Here is a 13,190-nt window from a genome sequence, read left to right on the forward strand (position 1 = left end):
TATGAGTGAAATCATATGCTATTTGTCTTTGCCTGACTTACTTCATTTAGTATAACACCCTCAAGACCCATCCATGTTGTCCCAAATGGCAAGATTTCATTTTTTGTGGCTGAGTAATATTCCATGCCTTGTATATACCATTATTTCTTTATCCATTCATCTGCCATTAGACACTTAGATTGCTTCCACATCTTGGCTTTTGTATATAATAATGTTATGAACATACAGATGCATATTTATTTTCAAATTAGTGGGGTTTTTTATTCCGTAGATAAAGAGCCAAAAGTGGAATAGCTGGATCATAGGGCATTTTATTATTTATTTATTTTTAAAAATTTCAAATGGGACATCTTACCATTTTAAAGAGAAACAGATAAAACAATTTGGTGGAGAGTGGATGGTTCCAAGATAACGGGATCATCCAAATTTTCCACCCCAGGGTTCCATCAAGATTCATTAACAGAGCAAGAAGTTGCAGACAGCTTTGCAGGCCATCCTGAGAATCCAAGGCCATTTGGACCTCATGTGTGTTTTTGTCCCATCTCATTGCCTTCAGGTTTTTTGCCTGGTTACACAATGTGGGTCCTGATTAGGTTGAAACAGAGTTTAGAGTAAAAAGTGGTTTTAGTGGATTTCAGGACTACAGTTCTAAGCTATATTTAGAGTCCCAGATAAAAGCTATGTGGAAACCTAGAATAGGTAAGAGTTGGGTAACTTCATATGATTGAGAATCTAATTTTAAAAAATCCTTAAAATCCATGTTGAAAGCAATGAAAGGCCGTAAGATATTTTTCCAGTATGTGCTTCTGAAAGGCTAGTATTTTTCCTTTCTTCTCCTTTTGTTATATTTTTCTCCATGTAATTTAATTCCATCCTTCTGCTCCATTAACCTTCAAGGAAGCTATATAACAGGTGCTAGACTGAGGCAATGTCAGAGTCCAACAAAGACACGTTAAGTAATTAACAAACATATAAAATTTGTTAACAATTCATCTATGCATTAAACATTTTGAAAAAGGACTGTTAGTAATTAGTGATGTTTAATGTTCAGTATACAAGGAAAATGACAGTTTTAACTGCCACCTTGAAAATAAGCAGTATATTTATTGATCTGAACTTTAAAGTGAACTTCTAACCTAGTTAGAGTAACTGTTTTGACTCAGCCTATAATGTTTTCCTATCATTATTTGATGTTTTTAATGAAACCTCTTATATCCTAATAGTAAGTGGTACCTAAACTGTAAGTAGGCTTTTTTCCCCTAAAAATGATCCCTAACATATGGATATCTTAATTTACACAATAGCTCCTGTGCATAGAATAAGGTAGTCAATAAAAGCCTTCAAGGTCTTGTCAGAAAAGCAGTCACTCATTTTCCTTAACCATACTCTGCTTAATTTGTAAGAAAAAAGTTATTCTGTTTGCTATTTCTTCTCCAAGAGAGATTAGTATAGCACATGGGCATCCTATTTCTGGTTTTTTTAAGGACAGTATTATGATCTCTTAGGCTTAACAAGCAGTGTTTTTTAAGCTTGGGCAAGCAATAAAAGCACTCCTTCAGTGGGGTAACCTGGGAGTCCAGAGAGTTCAGTTATCTTCACCTCAGAGGCATTCTGCCCAATCTGAAGTAAAATGTGAATTAAGAGAATAGAATTGATAGGCTAAAGCAGGAGCAAGATACACATGAGATACTCAGCTAACAAAATCAGTAGGAGAAAATGTTTACACGTTTTAATATGCTTAGTGTTTTATTTTTGTTTCTCATAGTACAACTGAGGGTGTAGAAGGTATCTGCTCAAACATAGCCATCTGGCTTGGAAAATCTAGTTAAAATAAACATAAAATTCACAATCAGTGTATCGATATCAACACACACACACACACACACTTATATAGGAAGATTGGTGTAGCTTTATTTTCTCTTGTAAAGTATAAAATCCTAAACTCTTTAGATCCAATAAGCTGATAGTTTTTGACTTCAAACTTCCAGTTGACTGCCCTTCCTGAAATAGCCTTGTGCTTCTTTAATCTTTAAGCAGCTTGTGTTTTGCTTAGCTAGTCATCCCAGTTTTTTCCTCTTCTCCATTTTTGCTGAAAGGAAAATTGAGATGCAGCCAAGCTCAATGATTCAGGGGACTTGGGGAGAAATGTTATCACAAAAAATAGTCATTCTACTTCTTCAAAGAAACCACTGGTGGTTCATTTCAGTGTGTGTCCAAGTTGCTATTGTCTGGCTTGTCAAAATCATCTGTATTTTGAGATGAAAAAGCTTCCAAGTTGTGTACGTAGTAAACTTGTCTAGCTAAGAAAAGAAAGTAAAGTTGATCATGACAAGAAAGTCAGAAGGCCATCATGAAAAAGGATTACAATTCCTGAAAAGCTAAGGTATCAAGCTAAAGAGATTGGAGATACTGACAAGCCTCATCACCATTCACTGGCAGAATTTTACTTGCTAATTCACTGGTTTTTCCCCAAAAAATGATATTTCCCTGCTCTAATAATGAGAATACTGTAAGCTTTAAACAGTGAGGTATCAATGTTAATAATAAGATTTTTGAAAATAATCAAGTTGCAAATGCAACCTAGAAGCTATCATAAACTTGATGAAACATACTGTATTTTTATTGGCTGTTGATATAGTAGGTAGGTCTGAGAAACGTCATTTTTAAGTATATTATGTGATTACAGCAATTAACTATCTTCTGTGTTTAAGACAAAATGCAAGCTACTGTATGCTTCATTATATGTACAAGTAAATCCCCACAGAAATAATATAAAAGCTGGAAAGTTTACCAACGCATTCACAATCAGCATTGATTCAATAGTGGCATTAACTCAACCTCAGAATCAAAATTTACTTTTCAAATAATTCTTGAAAGCAAGGCCAGAAAAGAATCTGAAAAGAGAGGACAAGAAACTCTGTGAAGTAAGTCTACAAAACTTAATTCAGTGTAATGGTTCAGGAAAGTATTACTGATTATGATTGAATTTCTTCAAGCTTAATCACAATCATTTTACAAACAGTAGATAGAAACACCTGTTATTTACACTGATAAATAATTATCATTATGTTGTAGATAATAACTGTTCACTTACCCTCTGAGCCTTATTTTCCTCATCTATGAAGTGGGTAATGTAATAATCCCTATTCCATAGAATTATGTGAGGACTGACTAAAGTAAGGCACGTAAAGCAATACATGCGTGCTAAATTGCTTCAGTCGTGTCAGAGTCGTTGTGATCCTTTGGATTATAGCCCGCCAGGCTTCTCTGTACATAGGATTTTCCAGGCAAGAATATTGGAGTGGGCTGCCATGCCCTCCTCCAGGGAATCTTCCTGACCCAGGGATCAAACCCAGGTCTCTTGCTTCACCTGCACTGACAAGCAAGTTCTTTACTCCTAGTGCCACCTGGGAAGCCCCATGTAAAGCGATAAGTCAAGTGGATTGGCCATAGATATTATTTAAAAATGCAGTCCAAATCATTTTTATGTCTTTCTAATTGTGCTGAGAATAAAATCCAAACATACTATCAAGGTTTCTTAGGCTGTAAACACCTGAGACTCACCTACATATCTCTCTTTATCATATACTATATTCCCTTTGTTCCACATATGCCAGCCACATGTGCTGGCCTTCTTTTGGAAGCTTAAACACACCAAAGAAATTCTCAGTTCAGGACCGTTTCCCCTCTTGCTGCCTTTTCCTGGAATGACCATCCTCTAGGCTTCTGAGGTGTCCCCCTTTCATCAGTCAGCTCTCAATTCAATGGCTGCATTCTCTAAGAGGTCTTCCCTGACCAGCAGGTCTAAAGCTGTTCAGCCCCTCCTCCAGGCTCATTCATCTCTGTCTCACTAACCTCGCTTATTTCCTTATAGGTTTCAGCCGTTGTTAAAAAGGTAACTTTTAGAAAAAGTTAAAATCACAAGCCTCAAGAAGACATAAAACTAAACAAAGATTCCCTGCCACTCCTTAACTAACATCATACAAATCTGTGGATTAGACAAACTTGTAGATAAGGGATATTGAAATGAATGTGCAAATAGAGACAAAATAGGCCTTTTTTTTGCAGGGAGTGGAGGAGAGTGGAGAGAGATGGAGAAGAGAATGTACTTCTAGACAGGACAGAATTTGCAAGTGTACAAAGTTTATTCTATATTGCCTATCAGTTGTCTACAACTTATGGAACTGTAGAATTGCTGAAAGATGAATGACTAAAAGCAGATAAACTAGAGGGTTATCCTCCTGACAGTGCATCATTTTCAACTAAAGCACAAATGTTTTCTACACTATATATATATATATATATATAATATGCATATATTATATATATACTATTATTTATCTGGCTGTCTTGAGTCTTAGTTGTGGCACAGAGTTCTTCTTTGCATCATGTGAGATCTTTCATAGTGGCAGGCAGACTCTCTAGTTTAGCCCGTGGGTTCAGTAGTTGCAGCAGGCAGATTTAGTTGCTCTGCAGCGTGTGGGATCTTAGTTCCCCCACCAGGGCTTGAATCTACATCCCCTGCATTTCATGGTAGATTCTTAACCACTAGACCACCATGACGGAGAAGGCAATGGCACCCCACTTCAGTACTCTTGCCTGGAAAATCCCATGGACGGAGGAGCCTGGTAGGCTGCAGTCCATGGGGTCGCTGAGAGTTGGACACGTCTCAGTGACTTCACTTTCACTTTTCACTTTCATGCATTGGAGAAGGAAATGGCAGCCCACTCCAGTGTTCTTGCCTGGAGAATCCCAGGGACAGCAGAGCCTGGTGGGATGCCGTCTATGGGGTCGCACAGAGTTGGACACGACTGAAGTGACTTAGCAGCAGCAGCAGCAGACCACCATGAAAGTTCCATACTTGATATGTTAATTCATTTATTCATTTACTTATTTTCTTTTTAATCCACTTACCTGTTTATTAAAATCTGCCCTCATTGCAAACTTCCTGAGAGCAGAGATTTTGATTTGTACACTGATAAATCCCAAATGCCTAGAACTATGCCTGACATATATATGCTACAAATACAGGACTTAAAAAAGGAAATACTTGATTTATGGTTGTTTTCACTGCTTTATAGGTACTGTTTTCACCTTTCTTGAAATTTGTACAATCTTGTTCACATTTTTATCCTCTTCCGCTTCCCCTGCTAACTTTGAGTATCCTTATAGAAACATGGAAATTTAAAGCTGAGGAGGAAACTCAAAAATCGATAAACTTCAAAACACTGTTTCATGCATGGATAACAAAATTGTTGTTACAGTGACTTACCAAATGTTGTTAGCAGAGCCAGGGCTAGATCCTGCTGTCATCCTGATACTCATCCCAGGGTTCTTCCCCAAACAAGATTTTCTTAAATATGAGTAATAGAGTAATTCCTTTAAATTAAAAGTCTAACTCAGAGAAGCACTGACTTAACAGCTCAAAGTATCAAAATATCTTTCATTTGGGCATTACCACCTGAGAAATCAAGTTTATAACTGATTAAATATTAATTTAGGTTATCATCCAAATAAGAACTACAGATTAAAAATCCTCTTCTCAAAAATTCTCAGGAATATATGCATGGATTCAATGTGAAAAAAACAGAACCCAGTTATGACCCTCCAGCCAATCTCATATCACAGATTTGCAACTTTTTTTCACTATCATTACCTTAAAATTGATTCTAATTCTACAAATGTCTATAGTAATTTATATTGAAAACAAGGTACAGTTAAACAGCAAATATAAAAATTAAGTTACATCCATTATATAGAGTTGCAGTTGGGATACACAGGCCTGAGAATCAGGAGAGCTGATGATGGTATAAATTCCAGTCCAGAATGGTAGGCTCAAGAAGAGCTGATGTTTCAGTCCAAGTCCAACATGAGAAAAGACTGATATCCCAGTGCAATCAGTTAATCAGAAAGAACTCTCTCCTCTCATGGGAGGATGAGCCTTTTTGTTTCATTCAGTCCTTCACCTGTTTGGATTCGGGTCTCCCACTTTAAGTAGGACAATCTCCTTTACTCATTCTACTGATTCAAATGATAATCTCATCCAAAAACATCCTCACAGGCAACTAGGACAATGCTTGATGAAATATCTGCACACTCCAAGTCCCAATCAAGTTGACATACAAAATTTACCAACATGATTTGTAATTTGCAATTTAGTTGCTATAAAAATTTAAAAGGTTTGAAAGAAGAGTTCATTTCAGAAAAGAAGCTATTTCCCTCATTTATGCTTCAATGCTATTGCTCACTCATATGATATTTATTGAACAGTTACATGGGAGAGATGCCACTTGAAGACTGGGATTTCAGCACAAAGTCCCACTCCTATAGAGAAAGTGTGCTCTGGTGGTATAGGCAGCACCTGGACCACAGAATCACGCAGCACTCCTCCCTGCTGTCCCGCTAAGAGGCTGGCCTGGGTATCTCCATTCCCAAACTTTCCACAGCTCTTTACCTGTCATCTCTCTTGCTTGCCAATGCTCCTAGCAGATTGGACATTGCATTCCTTCTCTGTTCACCCATTTCAGATATTTATTAAGAAAGCTGGTGATTATTGGCTCAGTCTTCAGCCAAGCCTTTTAATGTTCATCTTTCCTGTCTATTATGCCTACCAGGCCATGTCCACATCTTGCTGTCAACCTTCACTGCACCTGGACTGCAAGGACCCTCATAGTAGTCACTGTGGAAACCACCACACGTAGAACCTGTGTTGTCCTCAGTACCAATTCTATAGCTTTTCTATTTTGGGAAGGCCCTGTATCACATGCCCACAGACATCATCACATTTTCACATCCTAGGATCCTTCAAGTTTGGGAGTTATGATTCCCATTTTGCATACAAGACAATGAAAACTTTAAGAGATTAAAAAATCTTCAAGGACATACATCTCAGAAATGATGTACCCAGAATTTAAATTCACACAGTACAGTTCTGGATTGAAATTCTTCGAGCCATGTTATTCTGTCTGCTCTGAGACACCCTCCAGCTCTCATTGCTCCCCTTGGACTCTTCCTTCCACCTCTGTTTCCTTTTTCTATGTTTGCCTTCAGTCTCTTCTATTAACTCTTTCCTGATTTTAAATCTGCTCAGTTGTCTCTAACCTGGAGGGACAGTCCTAAGTTAAGCAAGTAAACAAACAACAAAAAAAAACCACACACACACAATGCATGTTTCTATTTGTTCAGGACAACTTTCAGTGAGGCACTGAGTCCTGCCAACTATCAGCCTACTTCTCTTCCTTCATGCCAACTTACAGAAAAGCAGCCAATTTCTACTTAAAAAAAAGCACATCTTTATTTCTCTCAAATCTTGAATCGAGTTTACATTACTCTCACTCCATTAGAATTGTGTCTTTTCATATCCTAGGGTGTTCACACTGCCAAATTGAATGGCTTTTTCTGAGCCCTTATTCTATATTCTCTTAACATTCTCTTGGTTCTGTGGACCTCAGAGTCATTTGGAATATTTCAGCATAGGTTGAATCTCTAAATAGAGCAGTGGTTCTCAACTGGGTAGAGGCCAGGGGAGGGAAATATTGTCCCCATGGGACATTTGGAAGTGTCCACAGTTATTTTATTTTATTTATTTATTTTTGATGGACATGCTGAGGAGGAAAACTACTGGCCTCTAGTGGGTAGAGGCCAGGGATGCTGCTAAATCTTTGTAAGTCACAGACAGCCCCTCATTACAAAGGATTATCCAGCTTAAAAGTTAACAGTGCTAACGTTGAGAAATCTTTAGACTGAGCAAAGGGAAAGATGATTTTTGAATTTTTCTGTGGTTCAAACTCCAGGCAGATCCACCTGGTTAAAACTGTCATAATTGGGTTATAGAAATGTTTATTCAACTTTTATTTTCTACCTTGGCGTCTGGCACAGACAAAATGATAAATGCAGCAGGCAGCATGTCATGCCCAACCTCTGGGTGTGTGTTAGACTATAACAGCAAGTACTGCCTGCCAGCTGCAAATTCCTAAGAGGTTTTCAACATGGATGCGTTTCAGAGTTTACCCATGTGCCATGATATTCAGGTCAGCCACAGTGTTCCCATTAGTGGGGCTCAAAATTCAGCTTCATGAAACTAGTAACAGAGTATTTTCCAGAGTCTTGTTCTCCATATTTTCCCTCATTTCTGACTAGATTTGCAAGAGCTTCCATTTTCTGGTCATCACTGGTCAAGCACAGAGAGGTTTTAGAAGGAAAACTTAAAACTTAACAAGATTATAAACTTAAAAACAAGATTACATTACAAACTTACAAACTTAAAAACAAGATTATATTACATTATGGAATATCTGAAAAATACTCAATAAAGCACAGAAAAAATTCCTGACACAAAAATTGCAAATGTCCAATACAGTTGTTGATTTTCAGCAAGCGTTTGTTGAATAAACTACCATCTTTCCATTCTGACTCCATAGATTGTAACCATCAAATCCCCACCCTGAATCCATGATCCTCTTCAGTTCCAGGACCTCTTCAATTAGATCACAGCCTGGCTCCAACTGACCTTCAAGTTTTATTTCTCAATAATTTTGCCTATGAACCCCTACTGTATTTAAGCCAATATAGTTAAAGTTTCAAAAATACTCTGTGCTCACAAGTCTCTTTAAACTACAAGACTTCTACAATACGAAGAAAAAACTTCTGAAAATGTAGATTCTATTCAATGAAGCCCAATAGTTTTATCTTTATAGTAATATTGTAGTATTAAATTTTTAGAATAAGATTGTTTTTATAAAATGGAAATAAAAGAACAAAGTTGAGCTTTATTCAAGGAAAAAACCACAATATAAAAATTAGACTCCTATCCAGGGAGCTGATGCTAGAACATGTGAAGTTTTGTCTCTGTAGCAAAATGTCAAAATATGTTAACCACCCTTTTCTTTACCAACTCCATAGATATCAAACAAATCCTGCAGCACACAAAGCATTTAACGATCTCCATTTTCATTATAACATCACCAACAATTAGAATCTAATACTACCAAGTTGATTTATATGTGTCATATTTAATAATAAATAGTCCCTTGGACTGCAAGGAGATCCAACCAGTCCATTCTAGAGGAGATCAGTCCTGGGTGTTCTTTGGAGGGAATGATGCTGAAGCGGAAACTCCAGTACTTTGGCCACCTCATGCGAAGAGTTGACTCATTGGAAAAGACTCTGATGCTGGGAGGGATTGGGGGCAGGAGGAGAAGGGGATGACAGAGGATGAGATGGCTGGATGGCATCACTGACTCAATGGATGTGAGTCTGAGTGAACTGCAGGATTTGGTGATGGACAGGAAGGCCTGGTGTGCTGCAATTCATGGGGTCACAGAGAGTTGGACACGACTGAGCGACTGAAATGAACTGAACTGAACTGATGCTTCATAATGGCAGAAAGTGAGGAAGAACTAAAGAGCCTCTTGATGAAAGTGAAAGAGGAGAGTAAAAAATTTGGCTTAAAGCTCAACATTCAGAAAACTAAGATCATGGCATCTGGTCCCATCACTTCATGGCAAATAGATGGGAAAACAGTGGAAACAGTGGCTGACTTTATTTTGGGGTTCCAAAATCACTGCAGAAGGTGATTGCAGCCAGGAAATTAAAAGACCCTTACTCCTTGGAAGGAAAGTTATGACCAAACTAGACAGCATGTTAAAAAGCAGACATTACTTTGTCAACAAAGGTCTTTCTAGTCAAGGCTATGGTTTTTCCAGTAGTCATGTATGGATGTGAGAATTGGACTATAATGAAAGCTGAGCACTGAAGAATTGATGCTTTTGAACTGTGGTGTTGAGAAGACTCTTGAGAGTCCCTTGGACTGCAAGGAGATCCAACCAGTCCATCCTAAAGGAAATCAGTCCTGGGTGTTCATTGGAGGGACTGATGTTGAAGCTGAAACTCCAGTCCTTTGTCCACCTGATACGAAGAGCTGACTCATTTGAAAAGGCCCTGATGCTGGGAAAGATTGAGGGCAGGAGGAGAAGGGGATGACAGAGGATGAGGTGGTTAGATGGTATCACCGACTCAATGGACATAAGTTTGGGTAAACTCTGGGAGCTGGTCATGGAGTGGGAGGCCTAGTGTGCTGCGGTTCATGGAGTCACAAAGAGTCAGACACGACTGAGCAACTGAACTGATGCTTCATAACAATATCGTTCCTCTAAAGAGTCCCAAGGACGTGAGTTCTTTTTTTGCCTGTTGTTGTGGAAACTCCTTATTCTCCTAAAATCTTATTGTCTTACCCAGTTTATCATTCTTAATTTCTCATTGCTATTGTTTCTCTGCTTTCCTCTGAAATCCTCTCCCTTTCATGAAGCTCATTTCACTTCAGCTCTGGTGAAGTGGTATATCAAAGTTGTTAAGAGCATTTGGGCTTTGGAATCAGACATTTCTGGATCTTAGTCCACATGTTGACATTTACTAGTTGATACTGAGGCCTCTCATCCTCAGGCAAGATGGTTGCTGCTTCTTCAAGCATTGCATCCACACACCTGGCCTAAAGGAAAGGAAAGATCCAGAGTGAAAGTCCTTCTGGCAAGGTGCTATCTTGGAAGAGATATACTCTCCAGGGATTTTTGGTATATCTGATTGGCTAGGGGAAACTGAGGGATTAAGAAAGAAGGAGGTTATAATAATGCTCACCCTTCACTCTGCCTTGTGGGAGTTCCACAAATACTGAAGGCTTGATACAGCATCTTTATTCATTTGCTCAATTTCAGTGTATTGTCATGTATTTAAACTTATATACTCTTGGTGAGGAGAATGTATGGGCTATATTATCTAATTATAATTGAACAAAACCTCACAGCAAAGACAGTATCTTAAAATGATTTTGCAAGAAAACTATGATATGAAGACACTATTACTAATAAAATAAACTACAATATAAGGTAATTATAACACACATTTTGAGACTAAAATGATCACTATTCAAACATACCAGACTAGAAATCAGGCAAAAAATATTGAAATTGTGCAAAAGACTTAACAGTAAATTTTACCACTGTGATTTGTCTGAAAAACATTCAGAATTTGAAACATATAAGCGCCAAGCATGTAGAATATGAAAGCAAACTCTATAACTATATATAATGTTTTAATAGCAAGAAAGAATTGTGTCTTATAACAATTGGTAGTAGTAGAATTAAAAATACTTGTTCTATAAATATTTAGAAAAAAATAACCCATAAGGTTTACTCAAAGGTGGAATAGATAGTGTGAGTGAATGTGACTGTGAAAGAACAAAGTCAAGGACTTAGGCCTGAATGATTAGAAGAAAGCTGTTTCATTTCTGAGACTGGAAACACTCGGGGAGAGTCAGGTTTGAGATGAGTAGTGTTCACTTGAGGAAATGTTAGGTTTGAAGAGCCCTGATAGAATAGAGTGACGTGGAAATGTCAAGTAAGCAGTTTTATATATTTGAGAGTAAAGTTCAGGGTAGAAATTGTGCTTGAGATATACATTTGAGAATCGTTATCAAAGTGGTACTATTAAAACTCATGAGACTGAATTAAATAATTGAAAATATTTCTAAAAAAAAGAGATGTATAAAGCCAAGACCTAGCACACACTTAGAGGTCTGGGAGATGGGTAAGTATTAAGAAAGGTGACTCACAAAACAGGATGTGATATGAAAGGGCAAAGAGAATGGTATTCTGGAGGCCAAATGAAAAAGGTTATCTACTCTATCTATTAATAGTTGGCTGATAGACTGAAGAAGATGAAGACTGAGAAGTCATATTGAAATTGATGTAGAATTTTTGTGGGGCGGTGGTAGTGATGAAGAAAGCCTGCTGGGAGTTGATTTAAGAAATACTGAGAGGAGATGAAGTCAAGAAGTTACCTCTAGAATTCTGATATATTAGGAATCACAGAAATGTATAGTAGCTGCGGTAGAGTGAAGGGTCAAGGCATTTTTCTATTAATGTGGGATATATTGCTGTTTTTCAGTATCTAAGCCGTGTCTAACTCTTTGCAACCCCATGAACTACAGCATATTTGTATAACTTTGGGAATGATCCAGCAGAGAGGTCCAAATAGTAATGCAGGTAAAAAGTAACAACTGTGGAAGAATATGAAGCTGAGTGAGTACTTGGGAGGAGGTCTGGATATTATGGTCTATAAGAGAAGGAAAGGTATAGTGCATGCAGATAGGTTTGTTGATTTAACAGTTTAAGCATGTTGACATTTTCTTTTAGTTGCCTTTATCAGTGAAAAAACAAGGAATTTAAACTTGGGTGTTCATTGGAAGGACTGATGCTGAGGCTGAAACTCTAATACTTTGGCCACCTCATGCGAGGAGTTGACTCATTGGAAAAGACTCTGATGCTGGGAGGGATTGGGGGCAGGAGGAGAAGGGGATGACAGAGGATGAGATGGCTGGATGGCGTCACCGACTCAACGGGACATGAGTTTGGGTGAACTCCAGGAGTTGGTGATTGACAGGGAGGCTTGGCATGCTGCGATTCATGGGGTCGTAAAGAGTCGGACATGACTGAGCGACTGAACTGAACTGACTGAGCTTGAAATAGATAGCAGTATGTCCAGGAAAAGAGAGAACACATGAAATCACCTATTAGGAGAGTGCATGAATGAATAGACAAAGGAATTTAGGAAGAAATTTAGGTAGCACTACGGGCTTGGTCAGTAATTTATCTTGGTTGTGTGATTTCTCCTGTCATGGTCCCCTCCTCTAGTGCAGGTGTGGACTAAGAGTTGCATTTAACTAAGTGTGACAGCTATTATATGATGGTCAGCAGGAGAAGTAACAGAATGGAGAGAATGCAAGAGGATGATTAGAAAGATATACCACATAATATAAATTGGGCGAAGAAAGAAGTGAAAGAAATAGAGTTCATGAATGAAAGTGTAATAAGATTTGTGAAGATGTAGAGAAGTATTTTGATAAATGTTTTAAAACTTGGTTATGAAGGCTGTTTAGTGGGTCATAGTCAGCACTGGTTAACAATAAACACAAATGAAAGGGATGGAATTGAATACAAAATACCAGGTAGCATCACAAGGAATAAGTGCAAATATTGTTTCACAAAATATTTGTTTTAATTATATACATGTATATAGTGGATCTAATGGAAAACTGAATGAATTTCTGGCCAACCCAATACATATACATATGCTACGTTTCAATGTGTGTGTGTGTGTGTGTGTGTGTGTATATATATATATATATATATATATAT

This window comes from Oryx dammah, unplaced genomic scaffold (assembly GCF_014754425.2).
Source record: "Oryx dammah isolate SB20612 unplaced genomic scaffold, SCBI_Odam_1.1 HiC_scaffold_26, whole genome shotgun sequence".
In the NCBI taxonomy this organism is placed as follows: Eukaryota; Metazoa; Chordata; class Mammalia; order Artiodactyla; family Bovidae; genus Oryx; species Oryx dammah.